The sequence below is a fragment of the Pipistrellus hanaki genome (genome assembly GCF_964339955.1).
Source record: "Pipistrellus hanaki genome assembly, chromosome: 7".
NCBI classification, from domain to species: Eukaryota; Metazoa; Chordata; class Mammalia; order Chiroptera; family Vespertilionidae; genus Pipistrellus; species Pipistrellus hanaki.
The window spans coordinates 31,013,844-31,038,785 of record NC_140509.1 but is presented as its reverse complement, the minus strand read 5'-3'; the positions used below and the strand labels follow the sequence as shown (position 1 = coordinate 31,038,785).

Genomic DNA, 24,942 nt, shown 5'->3' with positions numbered 1-24,942 from the left:
GCTTACAGCAGGAAGCTGGTCATCTCTAGACCAGAAGGCGGATCCTCACTAGAGCCTGACCATGTTGCTCCTTGGTCTTGGATTCCCAGCCTCCAGAACTGAAGAACTGAGAGAAATAAATGTCTGTTGTTTATAAGCCAATGCAACTATGCTCTTTTTGTGACAGCAGCTCAAAAAGACTAAGATACTGCATGTTGACGAATGGGAACAGGTGAACAGGGCCAAGACTGTAGAATATAAAACTGTTTTCCAGAAGGAAAACACTAGGGTAAACGCTGTATAAACCTGACTTTTTCTTTTTTTTATTAAAGCAGAAGTAAATTTATAAGATTATTCAATACTTTACTTAATATATTTTGAGGCTTATGCAATACTAAAGCAGTATACTAATCTTATATTGGCAATATTTATTTCCAATCCACATCAACTAAGGATAGAAAGAATACAAAAATAAATGCTGTGCTGAAATCCTGAAGTGTATATGATAGATGGATTAAACAGATCCATTTTAGAATATAATAAATCTGAAACGTAGCACCTGAACTTTAAAAATAAAGTGATCTCACCCTTTGTTTAAAGAACCCAGGTGCAGAAAGGTCAAATCCTTAGCTTGAGGTCATGCGAGCTCCTTAATGCCACCCTGAAGATAAAAGCCTGACTCGTTCTGCTCCAAAGCTCTGCCTGCCCTTTACTCGAAATGGAACTTCAATTCCATTTTGTAACAAAAAAAAAAAGTCTTATCATGAAAGCAGAGAGGCAGTGAGTGAACTGTGCTCTTTATTCCTAAGATTGTTTTGCAAAGAACTCCCATTACCACACTCCATTTGTTTACACTTCAACAGGCAAGTCCAACCACCAGTGACTTGAGCATCTCTCCACTACAATAAACTGTTATGTAATAGATGGGGGACCTGAGGCAGGCATATGCAGTGCCCTCAAAATGAATGGGGACCCAATCACTGCAGATCAGACACAGTTCAAAGCAATCACACTGAGTCTTGGCGTTCTCCTTAGAGATAGGAAGATCTTGTTGTTACAGCATTTTAAGTGCTTTAAAGTTAAATTAACCAATATAGTTTAAAATTTCAGGATTTTCATATCAAGGAAAATCTTTTTTTTTTTTTTTGTAGAAAAGGCACATTTTAATTTACCTCAGATCCACTTTTATTTTATTTTCCTGCGAAGACAAATTTCTCCCTTCCTCCAACTCAAGCCTTATGTATACAACCTTCCCCTTTTCCACTCCTGTATTAGGTCTCCCTCCTTCTCTGCAGAATTCCCGTCATAAACTCCACCTTATTCTCTTAAATTCTACTTTGAAAACCCCAGAACTTAAAATTTTTCTCCTTACACAAACTGTTTATAAGCATACATTGGTCAGCCTTCTGCACATTGTTTTCTCATGTATAATGTACATACCCATCCTTCATTTCCAAAATATACATTAAAGACTTAAAATAGTGTTGTTACAGGCACCAGTGCATTCAAAACTGAAAGGAGCTTATACTCTGGTGAGGAAAACATATATGCAATTCTATTTCAGTGGGGTAAGAAGAATAAAGTACGTTTGGGTGAGTGATGGGACATAGGATGTAGTTAACATCTCTGTTGGGTGAGTTAAGGAACTTCTCACAGAGAAGGAGGTACTAGAGATGTACCGAAAAGGATAAATAAACTGTTGTTGGATAGATGAGAAAGGGAAAGAGCATCCAAGACTGTGGGGTAAAGATCCCCAGAAGGCCCTTCCCTTCAGTAATCAGAGGAGTTGTGCCTCTGATTTCTTATTATCTGTAATATATATCTCATTCTTTATATCTGAATTACCTGCAAAATCTTATTTAAATTGCACAATCCAAGTTCACAATAAAAAACATTGGCTTTTGTACAGTACAGATTCTATTGGGATCTCTTGGTCCAGGAGGAAGCAGGGGATCCATAGCCATGTGTCTGCTCCCCTGGAAATCTTGGTAAATTAGTGAGAAAGTAATGCAAAGAGATGGACAGACAAGGGTTCTCTTAGCTTTTATCTTTTTCCTTTTAAAAAGATATATTTTTATTGATTTCAGAGGGGAAGGGAGAGGGAGAGACAGACAGACACTCAGTGATGAGAGAGAATCATTGATCTGCTGCCTCCTGCACACCCACACCAGGGATGGAGCCCACAACCTGGACATGTACCCTGACTGGCAATTGACCTCCTGTGTTCATAGGTCAATGCTCAACCACTGAGCCATGGTGGCAAGGCTAATCTTCTTTTATTTATCTTTTAGTTACTTTTCTTTATTCTGTCCCTTAATATTTCTCCCCAGAATTCATTTTTGACGTAGAAGTTTGCAGCCTCCGCTGAGGATCTCCCTAACTCTCTCATTTTTAAAATGTTGCAATCATCTTATTATATCTATTATTAGTTACAGTAAATGCACAGATCCAGTAATAAATATATCTGAAAGACACCTAAACCTTACCAGAAATGTTATTATAGGTGTGTTTATAATATTTTTTTTCTAATTATTGGAAAAGTTATTGATGCTTGTTATGACTGACCCATTTTTTATAAAATTTTCTCTTATTATTTAAAGTATTACAAATAGTAGTACATATGTCTCCTCTTTTTCCTCATCAATCTCTCCCGGGCCCCCCCTACCCCCCGGCACATGCCCTCACGGCACCTCTCCTTCCTGCAGTGTCTTGCATCCATTGGTTATGCTTATATTCATGCATACAACTCTCTTTGTCTGCTATGGATGCTACCTCTATGTGGATAACTCCCATTGAGGAATTTTCCATATCCATTACTTTATAGAGTTTTAATTCACAATTTCTCATATAATCCTGGCCATTTTCATGTAAGATATCCTACCAGCACCTTGGAGTTTATAGCACTTTGGACGTTTTTGATGGTTTTATGATGTATTAACTTGACTAGGCTACAGTTCCCAGTGAATCAAACAAAAAATTTAGCTGCTGCTATGAAGGTATTTTGTAGGTTTGATTAGAGTTCATAACCAGTTGGCTTTAAACGAGAGACAATTTCAGATGATCGGGATGGGCCTAATTCAGTCCGTGGGAAGACTCTAAGAGCAGAAGGGCCATTTCCCTGATGAAGACATTCTGCCCACGGTCTGCAGCTTTGGCCAGTGCCTGAGGATTCCAGCTGGCCCTTCCTCTCACGGCCTGCCACATAGATTCAGACATGCCAACCCAGTCCCCACAACCACTAACGCTGACTGATTCCTTATAATAAATATGTAAATATATTTCTCCAACAGATTCTGCTTCTCTGGTTGAAGCCTGGCTGGTAGAAGTTTACAGACCCACTAGCCTTCTCTACTCATTTCCCATTTCTGTTAAAGGAACTTTTATTTTTCCATGATCAAACATGGTCACCATTGTTATAATTACTGCCTTATCTCCTCTACCTCTTTCTTCTTTCTGGCTTCCATTGGTCTGCCCATGTTGAGATTCTTGTCATTTTAATGGGACTTGTAAAAGCACAACAGATTAATTTTCATAAAGATGGTCTCTCCCTAGCCCTCCCACAGCCTAGCATGTCACTGACAGGATTCCCTGATTTTACTCCCACCAACTCTGCCCCATTTACCTCCCTACTCCCTGAGAGCAACCTTCCACTCCAGCCACACTGGTTAGACCCTGCTCCCTCTTCATGAGCTGACACTGTCTACCTCCAAGATTTTCCTTATAGCATCCCACACAGTGCCCAAGCGCTTCCTGTCTTTTCCCTACTGGTCCTTTAAGACCACCTCAAAGCTTCTCCACTTACAATCTAGTCTGACCAGCCTAAGCTGCAGTGATTTTGCTCTCTAAACTTCCCTATTATTTCCCTAGAAGTGAATTGGTAATTGACTAACTGCTCTATGAAAACACTTAGATTAATGTGACAATCCTTTAATAAAATGTTTTACTTATATGGGGTTCTTTGTTGTTTTGATCTTCACCCAATAATATTTCCCCATTGATTTTTAGAAAGAGTGGAAGGGATGGGGAGAGACAGAGAGAAACATAGATGTGAGAGAGACTCATCCACTGGTTGCCTCTCACATGTACCCAACCAGGGCCAAGGATTGAGCCTATAACTGAGATATTTGCCCTCGACCAGAATCGAACCCAGGACTCTTCAGTCTTAGGGCCTACACTCTATCCACTGAGCTGAACCAACTAGGGCTATGCGTAATTTTTCATCTGAGTATCTTTTTATGTCTCTCCTGTCGAGGACTTTGAGGAAGAGTAGGTCTCAGCAAATGTTTATCAAGAGAGTTGCTGACTGCTCAGGAACTTAAAGCTTAGAGGATTCACTATACACATCTTCAAAGAAGCCCAAAGTACTTTCTATTAACTGATCAATTGGGTAAAAACAACAAACCAGACCACAGTGACCCATAATACTATACCAACTTTAAAGTGGGAGGGAGAAAAAGGAAACTTCTTTACTTTGGTAGAAAAATAATTTCTAGCTGCTCATTAATAATGAGCATAGATAAGAAACAAGAGGACATTTCACTCCATTGGTCCACATGATGGCATAAAAGCAAACAGATGTTAAGATGCCTTTTGAGACAAATGACTTAAATTAAGTTAGGAACTAGGGGAGGGAAAGATATAAATCACAAATATATTACAGTCAATGTGTATTTATCCCTTCTTTCATGGATAAGCTTTGCTTCTGAAGTTAAATGTCAAGTGTTAATTGATACTAAATTAGAAATTAATTTCATACAAGCAGTACTCAGAATATAAATGAAAACTGTAAAATATGACCCATAAGCAATATGTGGGAGGCTCTTCTTTGACAATGCATTCAACACTTCAAATGTCCTCCACCAGAAGTTAATTTGGAGTGGCTGTTTTCTTGTTTGTTTTTAAGAAAGAAGCAAGAAAGGGAGTTACTGATAAATCTTGGTTTTATCTGAGCACATAGATTATATACTTAGTCTTTGGAGAACAACATTGTTTTTGAATATATATAAGATTGTCCTTTTCCAAAGCATTCTCAGAATGGCTCTGGCACAAACTCTAGTGATGACAATACTTGCAATCCCAGCCAGACTCTTTGTTGACATCAGCCCAAGTGAATAAGAAAAAAATTAAGATAAATTACCAGATTATACTTCCTTTCATAATTTATGGGAAAGCATAAAATAAAGTCTGATTTTGAAATTACATTCTTTAACATGTTTTTTTCCTCCCTGATCTAAAGGTAATTAAAACATAGTTCTTACTTGAGAATTTTAATTGTTTTCTCCGAAATACTGCTGGGAAAGTTCTTCATAAGCGGATTGTCTTAGGAAAAAGTTTAACTGTCTTAACACAGTTGATATGAGTCATCATAGGTTATTCACATAAAAATGTTACACTTTTGTGGTCCTTGACTGAACATATCAAAAGAAAGGAAAATATTTGTAGCTCAAGTAGGAAATATGATTTATAATTTCAAAATGTAAATATATTTCTGATTTTCCAAAATTAATGTCCATAAAAATATTGCATTTACTTGCATGTGAAAAGGCTATATGATATGCAACATAGTTGGCACAATAGTAAATACAAATGAAATTGCTTTAGAAGAAAATATAACTTTGTGATGTGTGTTTTGGTACCAATGAGTTGTAGTACTGTTCAATTTCAAATTCAGCATTAAAATCCTCTAAGTATAGGTTTAAAGTTAAACATATTTACACACTATAATTTTATAAATATACCTATAGTAGCAACACCCTCATATAACACTGCATAACAATTTTTACATCTTTATTTTTCATTCAGTTGATAGCAATCTTAAACTAACACAACCTTTGAAAACTGTTAAGACATCCTTGAGAGCTTCAGACAAACAGAAATTAGGCTTTTGGTTTTAGTTTTATGAAAAGTTCTAAAGTAACTAACAGACTCCTGTTAGGACTTAGGAAATTCAGAAATGAATGTAACATAGACTTACCTTGTTTATCTTGAAAAAATTAAGAATCAGCATTAAGTTGTTCCCAGGGGAAGACTGAGAGCCGAAGGAGCTTTGACCTGGTTTAAGTAACTTGTGCTGTCTCTGGTGGAATATCGGAGGGAGCTCTGTGCAGTCTCCTCTCTCTCTCTCTCTCTCTCTCTCTCTCTCTCTCTCTCTCTCTCTCTCTCTCTTTCTCTCTCTCTCTCTCTCTCTCTCTCTCTCTCTCTCTCTCTCCCCCTTCTTCTTCCCTCCCTCCTTTCCTCTTTCCCTCCCTCGTTTTCTTTCCCTCTCTCCCTGTCTCCCTATACTTCTCTTTCTCCTTCTCCTTCTTCCTCCCTCCTCTCTCTCTCACACACACACTGTGATTAAATTGCTTCTGTCAAGAGTGTTTTTTTCTGGAGCTTATTCTAAGACCATGAAGTGAAAAATCACACAGTAATTTGCCATATATCATCTCATGAATTTAAAAACTGCTGAATAGCCACAATTTGGAAATGGAGACACAGTGACACAATTTTAAATAAGCTACACAACGAGGCCATTTAAATGAGAGAAAAATATGTTGCTTACTTTATTAAATGCTATGTGGCTTCCCTAGTTACGTAAGAACCATTAGAGAAGGAAAGCTTAGGGCTGACACGTGATTTCCAGGGGCAACCTACCAAAGGGTTTTCTCACGGGCAAGAGGACGAAGGTCCCACAGTGATTTCTTGCATCTCACCCACTTGGCACGTGTGAGACATGTGTGACACACATAAGCTGCCAAAATGATCACTCTCGAAGTGCACGGATTAAGCCCTCATCACTGACAGCTGCTTTCCTGGCACCGCCTCACCCCGCCCTCCTGCCTGCATGGGAAAATAAAACTTTCGTTGAGCACTTCTTATGCGCCAAGCTCTATGCTCAGTGAGTGCCTTACACACAGTTCCGTTAACCCTCGTCATGGTTTATGGGTATTGGTATTGACATATTTTACAAGTATAAGAACTGGCGCTCAAGAGTTAATGGCAGTCAGGATGTGGTAAAACTTTCACCACCAGCCAAAACATTCCTCTCCCCCCCCCCCCCCCCCCAATTAACAACATCACATAAACAAACACAAAAGCAAATTCCAACTAAGACCCGTGTCCTCTGAAACCTATGCACTCTTAAGTTCTTTGAAGGATACGCCACTTTGTGGAAGGGAAAATGGCAGCAACAGAACCATTTACCAGGACAGTGTTATTTTCGGTGGTTCCTCCTTACTTCCCAAATGCACCAAGGACTGTGTCCAGCGTCCTGCTTTTCCCTGTCTGTCCTCCAGTGCTGTGTCAGGAGTATGAAGAGGGAAAAGGCAGTAGGGAGATCATACTTCTTGGTTAACTCAGGAAAATCCTGGTGTATGTCTGTCAGTTGAGCATATTTTTACGCTCAAAGATATTCGGGTTTGGATGACACAGTACATAGTCAGCTTCCCTAGGATTAGCTCCCCAATAACCATCTGTACTTAAGTCTTTGTCTTAGGGTTTGCTTTTAGGGAAGCAATGGCCAAAGAGAAGCTTATTCTATTTTGCAAGGCTGGAGGCCAGGTGGTTTAGACAATATTTGGGAAACGTGGGGAAAAAATTTCTTAGTCAAGCAATACTCATAATCTTTATGAGTATTTCATAAAGATTAGAATGACATAAGTTTTTCTTGACGTAAATGATAAAACACACATTTCTTCAGAGAGCGTGTGGGAAGTGCACACATAGTAGAGCCTCCAAATCTCAACCAAGTGAAAAGTCCTCTGAGGCTATCCATCTCCACTGCTTTTAAACGTGTGATGTTACACCTTCATCAATAGAGAAATATCCCAGTGATGCGTTTCCTGTCATAATGTCTAATTTACTGTTTCCTTTCTCCCCCTTCCCAGCCCCGTGCTCCAAAACAAACAGGAAAAGCTTTAAACCTGCTAATCAGATCTTTGCGCATATTGGCTCACCACTCTTCAATGGCATTCTCCTGCAGTTAAGATGAAACTGAACTCTTAGGCCCAGTCCTAAGGCCCTATTGTACTTGGCCCCAATGTGCTCTCAAGAATATCCATACTCCACTCTCTCCCTTCCCCCCTACATTATGGTTCTCTTTTACCTCTCAGAATTAGTAGCAGCTTTCCCATTGCATGTTTTTGTGCATAATATTTTTTTTTTCTTGGCCGAGATCTTCTCCCTTCCCCTGCACTGCTCCCCTCTGCCTAGATCACAGCCTCATCTCTCAGATCCTGGAAAGACCTCACTGCCCCTGGTCCCTATAGGACTCTCACAGGGTCCTATACCTCTTCAGAGCATTTCGTATAATTAGATGGCTTTCCTATGTCTGCCTTTTGCCACCCTGTAAGGTCCATGAGGAAAAGGACCCACGTCTACCCTGCTTATCAATGTGTCCTCTGAGTCCAGCACAGTGCCTGGTACATACCAGTGCCTAAAAAATAAGTGAAGACTTGTTCACACACCTCTGACCCCAAATTCCGTATTCCTTTTGTCACATTTCCCAGAACACAAGGAATCAGGCAACTGAACTAGTGGGGTAAATATGACATAAATAAAAAATAAAGAGTGCGCTAGAAACCAAACTTTGAAGACATAATTTTGGTAAGCAATCTACCTAAATTATTTTTCATTTAGCCAAAACAAATGGAAGTTTTGAATAAGGCATATTTATCATGCAGCTGTTTTGTTTGCTAAGCAGATAAATTAGACAACTGAGGATAAAATTAGTTGTGTCCAATGGAATATATTCACACAGTTTGTCTTTTAAAATGTATGTGTTTTGTGTCATATTTCCTCACTATGTAATGAGGATATACTTTAATGTCTAATTTTATATTTGTAATTTTCTTTGTTCATATTCTTGCAGAGGGCTTCCCATGATCTTCAGACCTTACAAAATCTAATTCTGCCTGTGGTAAGTAGAATAATTACCCCCCAAATGTTCCCATCCTAATGTCTAGAACCTTTATGCTCTGTTACACGAAAAGGAAGGAATTATGTTATCAGAATTAAGTTTGCTAATCAATTGATTTTAAAGAAGATTATTCTGAATAATGAGTGGGGGGTTGGAAGGAGGATATGCAGTATAATCTCAAGGCTCCTTATAAGAGAAGAGAGAGTTGAGTCAGAGTGAGAGTGATGCCACATGAGAAAGCTACTGCTGGCTGTGAGGACGGAGGAGGGCTGGGAGCCATGGGATGAGTAAGGGAATGGGAAGGCCAGGATGTGGGTTCTCCCCTAAGGTGGCCAGAGGAAACATAGCCCTGCCAATACCTTGATCTGCTTTGAACTTCTGGCCTAAAGAACTGTAAAATAACACAGTAGTTTTAAGCCACTAAATTTGTGACAAATTGACAAAGCAGCAATAAGAAACTAATACACTGCCCCATACTAGGAGATTACCCAAATAGTTGTTATTCTACAAAAGAGACCTCCCTAAATTTTTTTTTATTCATAAGATTTATAATTAAAAACCTGAGAGTAATTATAGATTTCCAAATAATTTTGAAAAAACTACCATTTATAAAGAGGATTTCTATGTCAGGAAACATAATCTACTAATAATATTACTATATTCACACCTATAGAAAATAGAGACATTTATAATTAAAATCTATCTAGCCAAATATTTATTAAGTAGCTAAAGGTACTATAGACAAAAGTAAAGCATTGTCTTTTCTCAAATTTTTAGATACATTTATACACACACATACACATGCACACATACATACATATTTTCCCCTTATTAAGACTCTGTACAAACCTAGATTTAAATCCAACCACTACCACTGATACAATTTCTGGTAAGTTGTTTATCTTAAGTGTCCTTTTATGTGAAGTGGACACTGCTTTGTTCTGTGATAAGAATAGGAATGATATATGTAAAGTACCCAGGGCAGAATCTGACAGCTAACAGGCTAGTAGCTATTATATCCTATATAATAAGAGAGTAATATGCAAATAGACCAAATGGCAGAACAACTAAATAACCAATCAAAGCATAATATACTAATGACATGCTAAGGCTGCTCAACCACTCACTATGACAAGCACTAACCACTAGGGAGCAGACAGTCAACTGGTTGACCAGTCGCTATAATGTGCACTGACCACTAGGAGGCAGATGCTCCAACTGGTAGATTAGCTTGCTGCTGGGGTCTGGCCAATTGGGACTAAGCGAGATGGGCCAAACATGCCCTGGAGCCCTCCCATGGTCCCTCCCTGGCCCGATTATACACTGGTGGGGTCCCTCAGCCTGGCCTGCACTCTCTTGCAATCCAGGACCCCTCAAGAAATGTCAGAGAACTGGTTTCAGCCTGATCTCACAGGCCACTCTTCTTGGGAGGGCGCCAGATGCAGGGCTCATGGCTGGTGAGCACTGCTGTGGCAGCGTGAGTCTCTCCTGATTGGGACTGATTGGGTGTGAACCTGCAGCAGGCACAGTGGGGCCTGGAAGAGAGGGAGTGGCTGGTAGGAGCTACAGGCAGTGTTGGACTGTGGGTTTCGGCCGGATACCTGCAGGCCACCCAGAGGGACCCCACCCATGCACAAATTCATTCACCAGGCCTTTAGTCCCATATAATAAAAGGCTAATATGCAAATAGATCGAATGGCGGAACAACTGAACAATCGGTCACTATGGTGTGCGCTGACCACCAGGGGGCGTGTGTGGAACATGTGGGTGTTGGCCTTGGCAGGATGGTGGAGCAGGTGAGTGGAGGTGCCAGACCAAGGCAGGAAGACGGTTGGAGTCATTGGGGTGAGCCTCTAGTGATTACTGAAAATTCTCTGCTCCCATGCACCATGGTCCTGCCAGGCATTGCTGCTGCCGGTGCCAGTCCCACTCACACCCACTGCCAGCGCTGGCCCTGCTTGCAACCTCAGCTGACATCAGAGCTGCAGCTCACACCAGCACTGGTCCCGATCACTTGGCACCATCAGCGGGTGCAGGCGGCAGCTGCTAGCCCTGATCATTCCTGAGGAATTCTCCACCTCCCCCTGCTCCTGAGGGGCGGTCGGGGCAGCAGTTGCCACTCTGCACTGGCCCTGCTCGCACCCACTGCTGGCGCCAGCCCCAGTCACTTCACGCTGTCCGTGTGTGGGAGCTGCAGCAGCAGGAGCAGGGCTTCTGGTAGACAGGGGATAGGGGGCTATGGTGGGAGGGGCAAGGTGGGGTTGCAGAAGATGGGTTGAGACTCACCCCCAAGCCTACCACAGCCTCAGGGCCCACAGTTCCTAACAAGGTGCACAAATTTATGCACTGAGCCCCTAGTTAATATATAATAACTTCGTATTTATAGCTTTATACATTGCATAACATTCCTGTAGCTCCTCACAAATAAGGAATTTGACTAAGAACATTTCCATATGTGCTTTAAGGAAGTTGCTAATAATATATTTTATAAGTAAGACTGCTTTATAAGGAAGATAAAGACCACTTTATAAGTGAGATATGTTTTATAGACCATTTTATAAATCAGATAAAGACACAGTGCCCTGGCTAGCAGCTAGGTTATAAAATACAACATAAACTGGAACTTCAAATTAGCATTACAATGATTATTGAAAGGTTGTTTGATAACCCATTATTTGACAAAAAATAAAATATTAGGAAAGCTAGATGCTACTTGTTGCTTTTAGGGTTGCTTTTAAAGGTGATGGGAGAGGTGAAATGTAAGAAAACAACTCAGTAAGTAAGAACTAAAATTTTCGGCTTGGGAATTTGAGATGGCTATAAAATTGGAACTTGGTGGGCAAACTAAACTCTGACTTGTAAATTATTCTTCTTTAGCGCAGTCATCCCAATGAAGGCAAACACACCCATGTGATACATTTTATACAACTTGTGTTAAAAATCTATAAGAACTATTTCACATTAATAATCTCACGTACAGGTTGACAGAGAAGAATATAAGATGCTTCTAGAAAGATGAGTGAAACAAATATTTTATATGGTGGGTTATTTTCATGATTTCTCATGCACATGTTCAAGGGAAAAAAGTCACTTTGACACATAACAACACCGGTATTTGAAACAAAACTTTGAGAAGCACTTTGCCTTTGTGATGTATGTTTTATAAGCATTATTTATTTCACACAACCCTTGAAGAAAAATCCTTGCCAACTGGGCAGGCAACCTGTGTTACTTTACACATTAATTATAGAAATGCATGTCGAATATAAGAACATGACAGTGAATTAGTTTCTTGTCCTTGAGAGGTACTGGTGGCTGCATGGATGCTGATTATTAATTCAATAAGCTTTGCTATTTATGCGCCTGCCTGAAATGCTCACCATTTAGGAACCATTGGAGATGCTCCTAACTGGCTCTGTGCTATTTGGGAATGAAGGTAAATTATTTTCTAATCTGTAACTTAAAGGGCAGGTGAAGCTCAGAGAACACAAATAAATGGGGGTGGGAAAGACCCTTACATGGCTTCTTAGACACGTTAGCTGCCATGTTAGGTTTAGGATGTCTCCTCTGATATTAGTGGCTGGGGCTCTGTTAGGCACCCTGAGGGCAGTTAGCAGTCATGTTTGAGGACCTGTGTGTTTAGGTAGCGCACAGATAGTTATCTGGGGCCTGATGTACCAGATACAGAGCCCCCAAACTTCCAAATCTATCCTTTCCCTACTTCTCCCTGTCACAAGGCAAAAGGTCTCTCCTCTTCCCTGCATCCTTCTCCCCGCTGCCTTCTCAAGAACCACGCTTTATTAATTACATTCTTCCCTGATCTCTCCCCTTCAAATCTTCCTTCCATTAGAACATGGGAATTTTGAAACCTATTCTCCTCCATGACAAACCTAATGAGCCACCTTCTGTGTTCATATCTCAGATAATGTCTTCTTTATTTGTTCCTACATATTCTCTCTAGTTAAGTTTAATATTTTGCAAACAAGAACTCTCTTTTTATTTAAAAAAAAAATTGATTTCAGAGAGGAGGGTAGAGGGAGAGATAGACACATATGATGAGAGAGAATCATTGATTGGCTGCCTCATGCACGCCCCACATAGGATTGAGCCCACAACCTGGGCATGTGCCCTGACCGGGAATTGGACCTGACCTCCTGGTTCATAGGTCCATGCTCAACCACTGCTCTATGCTGGCCGGGAAAGAACTTCTCAATTTACCAAAACAGACTTTGCTAATTAGAAATTTGGAATCTCTGCTATCACTTCTAAATATTTCTTCCAGTTCCTACAAACTGATAGCCTTACTTTGCAAAAGATTCATTGAAACGTTTTTGAGGTCATGACCCTCACAGTAGAACTGTAAAGATCTCTCCCACACTTTCATTACTCCACCTTGCCCATTAGATGCAGCCTTTAATTATATTTTGTTGAAATGATGTCTATTTTTAATGATCAGCATTAGCACTATTTTTTCCCCTATTCTTTACTCCCTTCTATGAGGGTGAAGGAGGAGAACATATTCATCTAAATGCACAAACACAGGGATGGTCTGGGTACTTTTCTGTGTTCTACAGCGAAGGGAGCCACCATGCTGAACATGGACTGTTCTCTGACAGGCAGCAGCTGTGGCTTGGGAACTCCATGTATGATGTGTGAAAGTTAGGGCTGCACTAAAGGGAAACAACAGAAATGAGCATCTCCCTTATCAAAAGTATTTAAAGTTATAGTTTGTTAATCTCTATTTGAGTTTCCTCACTGCTACACAGAAAAAATGATAAGAGAATTATCTCACAGGCTTGTTTTATAGATTAAATAAGTTAATATTGCTAAAAAAAACTTGGAAGAGTGATATATAAATGTACATGCTTGTTATTTATAGATATCAACAGAATCTAGGAGAAACAATGGAGGAGCAGAAGAGAGAAGAGAGAAAAAAAAGGCAAAATGCTGTGTGTCTAGTGATATGACCCCTTCCCAATTACCTCCTTTCCCCCAATCCCCCTGCTCCCAATAGAATTTTTATTACAGTAGATTAATGCATAAATGCTGGGCGTGAGCCCAGTTTTAATTTTGTCTTGTTATACTAATAAATAACTGGCTGAGCCTCATACCCTGGTCTGTGTGATATGGAACAGAGGAAGCTGGACTCTGAGAGTCAGAAGAGGCCTGGAGAATTTAAAACTGATCAATGAACAGAAATTCTGGGGCCAGTTTCAGAATTTGACAGCCTTTGAAACCAGGATAAAGAGGCTCCAGATGACACTGCCAATCTACAAATCCCATCCTATATAATAAAGAGGTTATATATAAATTAACCCTCACACCCTCACAAAATGGCTGCCTATGACCAGACCAGCAGGAAGGTCAGTGAAGGACGACCAAAAAGCCTATTGAACAAGCAGGCTATGTGGGGCAACCAGGATGGCAGGGGGATTAGTGAGGGATGACCAAATGACTGAACAAGCAGGTTGAGTGGGACAACCAGGCTGGGGGTGGGGGAGGTGGCAGTTAGGGGTAACCAGGCTGGCAGAGGGGGACAATTGGGGGTGATTAGGCTGGCAGGGGGAGCAGTGAGGTACAATGTGGCCGATGGAGGGGGCAGTTGGAGGCAACCTGGCTGGAGGTGGGGGGTAGGAGGGGGATAGTTAGGGACGACCAGGCCAGCATGGGGGCAGTTAGGGGCAATCAGGCCTGGGGGGAGGGGATAGTTAGGGGCAACCAGGCAGGCAGGTGAGTGGTTAGGAGCCAGTGGTCCAGGATTGTGAGAGGGATATCCAACTGCCAATTTAGGCCCAAATTGGCAGTCAGACATCGTCCAAGGGGTCCTGGATTGGAGAGGGTGCAGGCTAGGCTGAGAGGACCCCCCCCATGCACGAATTTCATGCACCAGGCCTCTAGTAATAACATAAGAAAGCACCAGTATTTTCACTCTACTTAAAACAATATTTTAAGCTCTCAAATGATTTAGTTAATTATAATGAAAGATAAGTTAAACCACATGTCTGAGAGCCAGTTAGCTGTTCGCTTCCTTCCATTGCATAAAATTAATACTAAATGACCATTAAGCCAGAATTGTTATTTCCCAGCCTCCATACCTAGCATGTCAGCTTGCTCATGTGATTTTCTGTCACTAATAGATCAACTAACACAAATGATGTGTGGCACTTCCAGAGCAAGGTTTTTAACAAGCAGGTGTACTTTTTCCACTCTCCTTCTACCCTCCAGCCATGTGGATTCAGATGACAGAAAGGCATAAATGGTAAAGAGACTGAGTACTCAGACTATTGCCTGGAGGAGAGTGGACTGTCAACTATAATACCTGCTAACTGTTCAATAAATAATAAATAGGATTATATTAAATTTGGAGCCTTTATATGTTTTATGGTCAATTTTTATAACAGCTACAATTATTTTAACATTATAAAGTTATTTGAGGATGGCAGTGCAGTCTGATGGCTAAGAGCATAGATGCTAGCATACAAATACCGTATCTACTAGTTAGTGGCTCTGTGTCCTGGGGCAAATTATCTAGTTTTCCTGAGTTTGAATTTCCTTATCTTAAAATGGTGATAATAGCCTTAAAGGTTTGGCTCCCTGGATGAAGCTTTGGTCTTCGGCCTGAAGGGTCCCAGGTTCAATTCCAGTCAAGGGCATGTACCTTGGTTGTGGGCACATTCCCAGTAGGGGTTGTGCAGGAGGCAGCTGACCAATGTTTCTCTCATCATCAATGCTTCTGACTCTCTATCCCTCTCCCTTCCTCTCTGTAAAAAATCAATAAAATATATTTTAAAAATAAATAAATAAAAATAAAAATGGTGATAATAATAATGGTAGAATAGTATAATTGTGCCAGTTTGGCTCATAATAAGTACCTACTAAACCCTGCCTTTATTATTTTCTATAATTAGGCTTATCCTTGTGGATAAATAAATCAGTTAAATACACAGAGCAAATGAATCTAGTTTTCTTTTTAAGTTTGTAGAGGCATTCCTTAAGATATAAATGACTTCCTTAATTTATTTTCCTATTTCCTCCCAACAGCTAACTTGTAGCGAGGTGACATTTGTCGATAACTGCCTGATGCCTTCATTGTAACCGGATTCCCTTCTTCCACAGGGCACCATTCGCTTCCCCTGCTACCTATTGCAATTAGACAAATGGACCAAAGGGAGTCTCACAATTCTGTACACAGTCTTTAAACTCTCTTCCTTCACTTCTCTGTCCACCTCTCTCCCAGCTGTCCCTGGGAAATCTTTTCTTCTTCTTTTTAAAATATATTTTTATTCATTTCACGGAAGAAGAGGGAGGGAGGAATAGAAAAATCACTGATGAGGGAGAATCATAGATCGGCTACTTCCCACAAACCACACTCCAGGGATCAAGCTGAAATCTGGGCATGTGCCCTGACCGGGAATTGAACCGTGACCTCCTGGTTCATAGGTTGATGCTCAATCTACTGGACCACACAGGCTGAGCTCCTTTCTTCTTTTGATAACCCCTTCCCTCTATGCTCAGAGACCAGTGACATGGTGCAGAGAAAAAACATTACCTTTCCGAATATAACTTCCTACTTAGCAAGAAGACAGTGCAATTTGAGGTATGACCCAGTCTTCCTACACCCCCTTTCCCAAGAAACACCTAGCAGAATGTACTAAACTCACAGGTGCTCAGCAAGCTCATTTTTATTAAAGCTACAAGTAGTAAAATGTTACTGTGTTTGAGGCTTTGCACGCTTTGAGATAGCATTAGCTCAAATAGTTCATCAAATTGTTGGGGTGTCGCTACAGTATCATGGCCCCTGAGCCAGACAGCTGGCTGACAGTGTATTTCACTGGCCCACTTCAAGGACAGGCTCCACTTAAGAGCACAGCAGTGTAGTCCATTTGCCAGCTCTGCCCTCGTGAGTGTGAACTTGGCAAGTTACTTTAGCTCTCTCTGTTTCCCTCCCCAGACAGGAAAACAGGACTAATCATAAAGTAAAGCATGTAACTGAAGAAGAAAAAGCAGTGGTGTGCTTTAGCTTAGTCTTAGTATGTGAAATTATGCAGATACACATTTTATAGCTTTCTCCCTATAAAGGGAAACAGAATCCAAATTAAATACTTTTCTAGTCTTATAAACATCTGTAGAAATGACAAAATGCTAACCATTGACACTGGGTATTCTGGATATTTTATAAATAATTATACACTTAATTAACAATTAACAGGATTTTAATCCTACCCAGGCCATGCAGTATAGTAGTCAATAACTACCTTCATCTATTCATGCTGCTCTAACAAAAATACCATAAATTAGGTGCCTTATAAGCAACAAACATTTCTCACAGCTCTAGGGACTGGGAAGTCCAAGATCACAGCACTGGAAGACCTGGTGTCTGGTGGGAGGGCCCACTTCCCTATAGGTGGCTGTCTTTGGCAGTAATCTCACAGGAAGAAAGGGGGTGCTAGCTCTTTGGGGTCTGTTTTATAACTTCATGAGAACTCTATCCTCATGACCTAATCACCTCCCAAAGGCCTCACATCCCAATACCACCCCATTGGACATTGGGTTTCAACATATGAATTTTAAGGTGATACAAATATTCAGTCCATAGCATACAAATTCAAATTTTCTCTGCCAGTCCCTAGCTGTGTGACTTTGGGCAAATGGCTTAACTGCTTTTAGCCTTTGTTTTCCCCTTTTAAATCCAGAGAGAATCAGCAGATTATGTAATAAACTCTTAGCAACCTCACAGGATTGTTGAGAGAATTAAATGTGAAAATGCACATAAGTGTTTCACCACAGGGCCAGTCACATACTACAGGCTGACCATGCTTTGGCCATTCTTGTTAGCAACTGATAGCCATTTGATAGGTATCTGTGGGGTGAATGAAATATTTGATATCCCTGCTCTTGCTGAGTGGGAATAAAAGCAGCAGCCACTTAAGTTCAGGGGCAAACAATTACAAGTTTGAGGCCTAAAGATTTAAAGGTAGAAAAAAAAGGCAAGGCTTCAAACAAAAATAATGGCTTATTTTTACCTTGGGGAAGTGAGCAGAACGTTACTAAGAATGAACAATCAATGTTAGCATGGTATACTACAAAAGCAGATTCTTTTGAAAATGAAAAGTAGAGGTGATATGTGTGTGAAATTAGATATTTATGCTTCTTTCCTTGATATTTAATTCTCACGTGGAAAGAAAAGTTAAGAGCATTTTAACTTCTATAGAAACTTCGAGGATAAAGAGCATATACTTAGATGTAACTTTAAAACACTTTTTTTCTTTTCTTTCAGGAATCCTTCCTCCATGCATCCCTGATCTTTCCTAAAAATAATCAGGCTCTTATTTTAAAAGCTTTGAATGAGTTGGCCCTGATGAGATGGTAAACATGGAAGGCTTTGTAAGTGGTAATGTTCAGGAAAAGTAGGGTAGCCCTTTGGCTGCAGATATACTGCTTACGTAGCAAATGAAACTTGTGAATAACGGGAGGACAAAGAAAATGCTTTCTATTTCTTGTGTCCCATGAAGAACACTCAGTGCGGAGTTCCAAAGGGTATATAGGCTTTTCTTAAATGCCTTGGGAATGGTTATGCAACAGTGAAAACTATAAAAATATAAAAGCAGAACAAAAGAATACACAACTGGCATTACTTTGAATAACGCCACTAAGCCTTTGGCAGAGTAAAAAGATGTGCACCAAATTGTCAAATTGTGCTCTCGGGCCGGAGAATCTAGGACGAGCTGACTGAGTCGCAAACTCTGGCAGGGGTCTCGAGGAGACAGGCTTCCGCCTCCAGCACCAGCCTCAGAAGGAGGTCAACGGAGTTCAGCAATTATAAAGCCACTTTGAGGCAGGCGCTCTCACCAAGGGACCCAGGCGTCAGGCCACATATCCGTGCGGAATTAAAATCAATACTCGCAATGACACTTAGAGCAAATTCAAGCATTTTCTGGGAAAAAATGCTTTATCATCCTGGTGAATGCATTTAACACATTAAAACATTTGAATTCAGCCTTTGTACTTCATGTTAACTGCATACAGAATATGGTTCGGTTGTCAAAATGAACTGCATAATTTATTAAGGTGGATAGTTTTTCTCTACAAAAATAGAATGCTTGAGTCTTTAAAAGACACAATAAAGAAAGGCCTTTGAGAAGACATATTTATTAAGCATTACAGAAAGCCAAAGACTAAACGAAGAAAAGTAAGTTCTCACTTTGAAGGTAAAATGTTAATATTCACATCAGTCTTATCAGTAAGTCTCTGATATGTATGTCAATTGGTATTCTTTTGTCAATGATTTGCTGAAGATCATAAAATCTCCTTGAAATTTTATGTACTCTTTCTTAAAGACATCTTCTCTTTTTTATTTTATTTTAAATTTTCCCTTTTTAAAAATAACTATATAACTGTTTGGATAAATTTCCCAAGGTAGAAGATTTAAATAGAAATTGGCAATTTTTTTTAAGCAAGCAGGTTGAATCATCTACAATTGGTTCACTATCTCTTGAATTTATTTTCCTGTGAATTTTTAATTAATAAACTTTATTCTCTAGACCACATGTGTCAAACACAAGGCCCGCGGGCCAAATCCAGCCCGCCAGGCCTTGCAATGTGGCCCGCACCGCGCTGTCATCACTGCACTCCGCTGTCAGTTTATGACATTGTCAGTTTATGACTGTTCAGTAAACCATTCGGACAGGGATTTAGGCTGGATTTTAGATTTTGGCCCCTTCTCTGATTGAGTTCGACACCCCTACTCTAGACCCTCCCTCTATGTTCAGTTTCTATACTTTCAAATTCAAAGTGATCAAAATATTAAATTAAGATATTGATTTGCTTATATTTCCAGTCAACATACTTTTACTTCATTAGAAAATAGCAAAGTGTTCAATGCAACTATATGTTTATTACAAATATAAATTTATATATTTAAACCCTTTTTCATTTGAAACTTTCCTAAATATATGACTACTTACTATTTGATGAATTGTTGGAAACTTTTTTGGTTTTAAATTAATAACTAATAAAATGTGATATTTCCATTTACAAAAACATCTCAGAGTACTGAGTTTGAATCTGGTATGCTGACCGCTAGTTCTCCTGTAGTGCAAGAACATAAGTTTATTTAAGCCTCACTAAAACCATGACTAATCATGTGTGCCACATTCTCTAGTCACAAGAAAAGAATCCTTTACAACGTAAATGAGCCTGTAATAAGTAGCACAATGTACTGGCCTGACATCAAAAGTTCTATTTTCAACATAGGAAATCACTAGCTGGCTTCCAAAGTCAGCTAGTTAGATCCATTTTGCACAGGGATCCTCTATCTCTACCCCAACAAAATATAGATTTCCAAAAAACCTGGATAGTTTTGTATTTCTTACCTATATATTTCCACAAAGTTAATAGACAGACTTTTATTAAATGAAATGATATATGTCAGAGGGTGTTGGAAACTGTAATTAATCATTATCAATGTGAACCAGTATCTTGGAACCAGAAATCCTCATATACAAGTATAGGAACCTAATTAAAAAAAAAAAAAAGTCACTTGGGAGCAAAAATGGTAGGTAATTTACTATTTTCATTATTCTTTTTTTTTTTTGTAAGTCAATCAAAATAATACCTTTTTGTCAGATTTGCAAAACATATAAATTTTGGTGTGCTGCAGAATTTTAGTAATTAATTTATGTGTGTCATGAGATGAATAAGGATGAAAATCACTGCAGTAAATCAACAAAAATATCTCAATATAAAACCACTCTGCATGAAATGAGAATGCACTGAAATTGGTCACCTGCTGTAAAAATAACCAGAGAAGTTTCTTATTACATTTGAGTGAACCAAAATATTTTATAACACCCATTTTGAAATTGACCTCATGTTTAAAAATTATCTTAGTACAGTTAACAATAATTATCACCACATATAATTATTTGACTACTATTGTATTGTGCTTTGAAGGCACATAAGTGTTGCTAGTGTCCTTTCCTCATCCAAATCCTAAAATACAAATTAATTATAAAAATTCATTTCTCTCAGATATTTTTTTCTGCCAAAGCAACCTAAAAGTATATCTGCATATTAGCCAAACTCAAAATTTATAGGCCAGAACAAGAAAAAGGACAAAATTAGAGCAGCTGGTGTATGCTTGAAAATATTCATCCTTATTAGGGCATCTCTCAGAAGATGAGCTACTATAGCCACATTGAATCTCTATTAACAGTAGTGAATTCCTAAGCCAGACAGCACCAGTAAATAAAGGAACCCATGCTTACATTCATTTGATGGTTTTGCAGACTTGAGAATCATTTCTGGCACCGTGATTTTGTGTTCAGGAAAACAAAGAACACGAAACATTACGTTCCTCAGAATGTTTTTCTTGTGCTATTAAATGAATCAAATAAATGAGGCACAGAGAAGGAATTTAGACTTCAGCAAGGTTGTGATTCACAGTAGTGTTCAGTGCTTGAAACTTTTGGAGAGGCACGCAGTTTTTGCTTCGATTATAATCAGCAGAGCCAAGAACACTTTTCCTAGAGCATTCGGAGACCACCTTAGACTTTCTTCCCTGCAGCTACCACTTACGTTTGTAAGGGAGGAGGGAAGGCAGAGTTTCTTCACAAAGCAGCACTGGACTCAGAATACAGAGAATGTTTTGGTAGACTGAATTGCTTGTCAGGAGAAAAAAATAAGTCCTAGGGAAAATGTAAGACACTCATTTTCCAAGGTTTAGGAAGTACGAGGTCTAAGCTGATTTATTTTATGGTTTGCTGTGTCTGTATGACTTTTGGGAAGAAAACGAAAATAAAAGATTAGCAGAGGAAATTTAATATCTTGAAAATGTTCTTGGCATGGTTATTGTCAAATGTGCATTTTAAAACAATTTCGATGTGCATTAAAATCAGCTTATTCAAGCACTATCCCTTTGGGTGAGTGTTACAGTTATAGTTTTATCAGTTGCAGTATTCTTTACTTGACAGTGGAATAAGGGCAATTTTGTTAGTTTCTATCTATGACTTTTATCTTGAGAAGTTAGTGATATGCTTTGGAAGTTCATTAACTCTTATTAAGCAAGTGTGAAGTCAAATAGCCACAAATCTCCCAAAACTTCTTAGAATATTTACATTTTTGCCTATATTATAATCTTCTTTGAGGCTAATAAACTCTGTGTAGTTCTTAACTCTATTATGGATTTTCTGAAATGTTTTATTCAATGACTATAATGAAAGAAGTGTTTCATTTCATTGAGATAAATTGCCAAGGCAAAAAAAAAAAGAAAGTCTTTTAGACCCATATTCTGAGTGAGAATAAGAAAGAGCTCTGCTCATTGCCATGAGAAGAGGTAATATCAATAGATCAATAGGTCTGAGAGAGACATAGAGAGCAGGCGACAGTGGTTGGAGATGGGGCGTTGAGCGCCTGGGTCCGGAGTAATTGAACAAACAAGCAAAAAACAAACAAAAACCAACCCCACAAAAATCACGCACACTGTCAACTGCTTGGTGATTGCCAGGGGATTATTGATTTTAGAAAGAGGATGGGGGAGAGAGAGGAAAAAACAACAACAACACATAGATGTGAACGACAAACATTGATTGGTTACCTCTCATGGAGCCCTAACGGAGAATGGAACCAGAAACCCAGGCAGGTGCCTTGACTGGAAATAAAGTCCACAGCCCTTTGGTGTAAGGGACCATGCTCCAACCAACGGAGCCACCAAGTCAGGGCTCTTCCCACTTCTCTTGGTAACGTACATAAATGGCACAGGGACTTTATGTTTGGCATTTTGCTTTATATTGTCTCATTTAATTCTTTGGCTCCTGTTTATCCTCTTGTGAAGATTAACAACAAAAAAATGAAAACATTGGCAAATGTAAACGATTAGCTTTTTTATTTTACCCTATATTACTGAATAACTATATCTCCAGTACTATACTAGCCACAGTGGGTATTTCAGAATTGGTATTATCATATCTGGTGGAAGAAAATCATTCACAACTCAAACAGGATATCCAATTAAAATTATAAATCTTTCAAGTGATTTTAGGATTGATTTGCCATACCCCAGGGGAATAAACACTTATTTTCAACATTTAATCAATGTGTTAGTCCCCGAGTTCTGGGAGGTCCTTCCCAGTTTATTTTTTAATGCTCATCTTTTCGAGGAAGCCTCTCAAGACTGCGTGACAGTCTCTTTTTTGGTTCCCTCTGTGATGTTTGGATAGTTGCCCTTTTGAACCGAAATATTTACTTGTTATGTGCCTTGTTACACTGTGATATCTCTGAGCACAGGGATAAGATCTAATTCAATCTTTTTAGTGCTCCTAGCTCTTAGCCAAGTGCCTGGCATGGTGCCTATGGTGTACTAACAACATGGCTATGCAGTAATGTTTTTTTGAAGTTTATTTTAAACTCCTCCTTTTAGCCCAGTGGTTAAGAGCACGGGCTCTGGCACCAGGAATCCTGAGTTTAAATTCTGTCCCTAAAACTTGCAATGGGACCTTGGTAAAGTTACCTAATCCCTCTAGGCCTCAATTTCTTCAACTTCAAAATGGGAATAATAATGATGGTACTTAATACACTTGTTGTGACCAATAACAGAATGAAATTATAAGTACACACACATGCATATATGTAATTTAAGAGTGCATGGTGAAAGCTCTTGAAATGTAAACCTATTATTATTTTTATTCAGTTAGATTCAGTTTATTCATGTATACTTATCATTCTAAGATACTTATCATAATCGCCTTACACTTGTAGGTAATTATAAGCGTGTATTTAGGGATGACTCATCACAGATTTGTATACCCTTCTCAATAATGCCCACATTTACAAGTGAGGAGGAGATTACCACCGAAGGAATATTATACAGTTAGTGTGTGAGTGAGGGACTAAATCCACACAGTACATCAGGGTGGCCCTTATTAAACCTACGTAAGGTACAATCTCCTTCCCATTCTAAAGCATAGCCCTAAATTTACCCAGACCTTCATCAATTACAATATATTCCTGCATCAGGAGCTCTTTCTTCACTTCTCCTTTCCTTAACTACTTTGCTTTTCAATCTAATTCAGCTACTGTTTACTGAACAGGTGTTTAGCCATGTGCTTGATTGCTTGAAGGCATTTAACCAGTAGTAGCAGGAGAGTCATTGTTTGGAAACTTGTCTGTTTATGTCATTCTCCTAGTTAAAATTAAAAAAAAAATGTATTCCTACTTTCATTATGAGTAAAAAGTGTGATAAAGGTGATTTTAAAATATTCATATTTATACTTGAAATATTCTATAAGAATACACACACACACACACACACACACACACACACACATTAAAGAGCCTAGTAAATTGTGTGTGTGTGTGTATGTACTATGCTCTTCAATTTTTTAATTATACTTTAGTTGATTTTGAACAGTCTCAAACATATACCTTCAAGCAATCCTGTGGCTATAAAACAAAAAAAAAGAACAATTGTGTCTTAAAAATATCTTATTCTAAAAAGAGCTGGTTAAACTTCATTTCCAACGGCTTCACCATTTCCTGATTATCTGTCATCTGTATGATAGAGGAGAGAGAATCTGTAATCCAGTGTGACAAGGTGGATCCCAAAGGGGCTCACTATACTAGAAGCCCTTAAGCGAAGTTGTTCTTTTATATTAAACATAATTAAACATTTAAATTAAACATGATATATACATTCTATTCCATAGAATACATACCTTGTATTAATGTAGAGGGTATGGCAAAAGTAGGCTTTTAGTTGTGAGTACATGAAATGCAGTTTATCTTTGTATTATTATTTATTAGTTATTGAATTATGTTCCATTAGAACAACTACAAACCTATTTTTGCCCCACCCTTTATGTGTTTTCCTCCTCCAAATCTCTGATCAGTGGACACTATTAGAAAACACATCTCATCTGTGCTCTTGGAGGGCTTCCTGTAAAGCCTCACCAGTTTGGAATTAATAGTTTTATTTCACAACAACGCCATTTAAATCAACTTGTCTAATGCTTCTTAATATTGAATAAAAAATAGTTTGTTTTTCTGGGATGATGGGCCTGGGGAAGACA

General features: G+C 39.1%; 1 protein-coding gene across 49 annotated transcripts in view; it reads right to left on the bottom strand.

The window, feature by feature from the left end:
- Positions 1–24,942, bottom strand: part of RIMS1 (regulating synaptic membrane exocytosis 1) — a 389,052-nt gene that overhangs the window by 23,305 nt on the left and 340,805 nt on the right. Inside the window, exon 1 of one of the 49 annotated variants that reach the window (XM_084889222.1) lies at positions 5,954–6,082. The exons of the other annotated variants lie outside the window; for them this stretch is intronic. The gene's annotated coding sequence lies outside the window, so the exon portion shown is untranslated. Of the gene's footprint in view, positions 1–5,953; positions 6,083–24,942 lie in introns of those variants that run through there. 49 annotated transcript variants of the gene reach the window in all.